This window comes from Octopus bimaculoides, chromosome 16 (assembly GCF_001194135.2).
Source record: "Octopus bimaculoides isolate UCB-OBI-ISO-001 chromosome 16, ASM119413v2, whole genome shotgun sequence".
NCBI lineage: Eukaryota > Metazoa > Mollusca > Cephalopoda > Octopoda > Octopodidae > Octopus > Octopus bimaculoides.
Window position 1 is genome coordinate 52,966,317 of NC_068996.1, and position 1,140 is coordinate 52,967,456.

General features: G+C 33.9%; 2 long non-coding RNA genes across 2 annotated transcripts in view; one reads left to right on the forward strand and one right to left on the reverse strand.

The window, feature by feature from the left end:
* The window catches only part of LOC128249635 (uncharacterized), a 22,440-nt gene extending 21,609 nt beyond the window's left edge, over positions 1-831 (forward strand). Inside the window, exon 3 of the long non-coding RNA XR_008265755.1 lies at positions 498-831. This is a non-coding gene — a long non-coding RNA (uncharacterized LOC128249635). The remainder of the gene's footprint in view (positions 1-497) is intronic.
* The window catches only part of LOC128249634 (uncharacterized), a 5,029-nt gene extending 4,193 nt beyond the window's left edge, over positions 1-836 (reverse strand). The window contains exon 1 of the long non-coding RNA XR_008265754.1: positions 474-836. This is a non-coding gene — a long non-coding RNA (uncharacterized LOC128249634). The remainder of the gene's footprint in view (positions 1-473) is intronic.
* Positions 837-1,140: the final 304 nt, after the last annotated feature.

Here is a 1,140-nt window from a genome sequence, read left to right on the forward strand (position 1 = left end):
ATATACATACATACATGCACATATACATGCATACATACATACATACATACATACATACAGACAGACAGACATACATGCATGCTTGCATGTATACATACATTCATACATACATACACACATACATACATACATACATATACACATGCATACATACATTCATACATACACACACATACATACATACATACATACATACATACACACACGCATACATACATTCATACATACATACATACATACATACTTACATACATTCATACATACATACATACATACATACATGCATGCATACATTCATTCATATACATATACATGCATGCACACATGCATGCATGCATATGCACACATACACACACACATACACACACACACACACACGGTTTGGTTTGGTTTGGTGGAACCATTGCTGGTTTCCTTAATGAGTTGGAGAGACTACATTTCACTCTCGTTTAATTTTTGGTTTGATTTCTCACCTTAATGATCTTTCTCCTTTTTAGCATCAAACATCTCACAAAGTGTACCGGCTGCATTTCATCATTGTATCATCATTACAGCGTATAGGAGTGAGAAAAAAAGGAAAGATAACAAGACATGGATAAATGGATACATGCCTGTCTGATCAATATCATTTTAATATGTCTAAAGATAAGCAAAAGAGAGAGAGAGGGAGCTAGAGTGACAAGAACAAAAGAGGAAAGTTTACAACGACTAAAAGAAACCAGATCAATCCAGCAGCATCTGTGGTTACAGTGGGAATGATACATGTTGAATGGAAGATGTCTCTAACAAGATATTCCTGAATTTTTGGTAATTACCAGTATGATGGTTTGGTTCAGTAGATGTCAATGAAAAGAATAAAATTCCATTGGGATTTTAAATACAAAAATATTTATTTTCATCATTAAGAAATTGTATTGTTGTTACTGCCAAAGACAACAAAAATGTATATACACTAAGATAGATGGTTTCAAAGTTTGTGTGAGATGTAGATGCAGTAATAAATGACAGTATCCATCGTCATGTAATTTTAGCAATTAGGTGATTTAGCTGCATTGATGTCATAATTGTTGTCATACATTGTCTTGGCTGGTGTTGGACACTACTTACAGCTGACTGGCTTAAAGTATGTGCCACTACTTG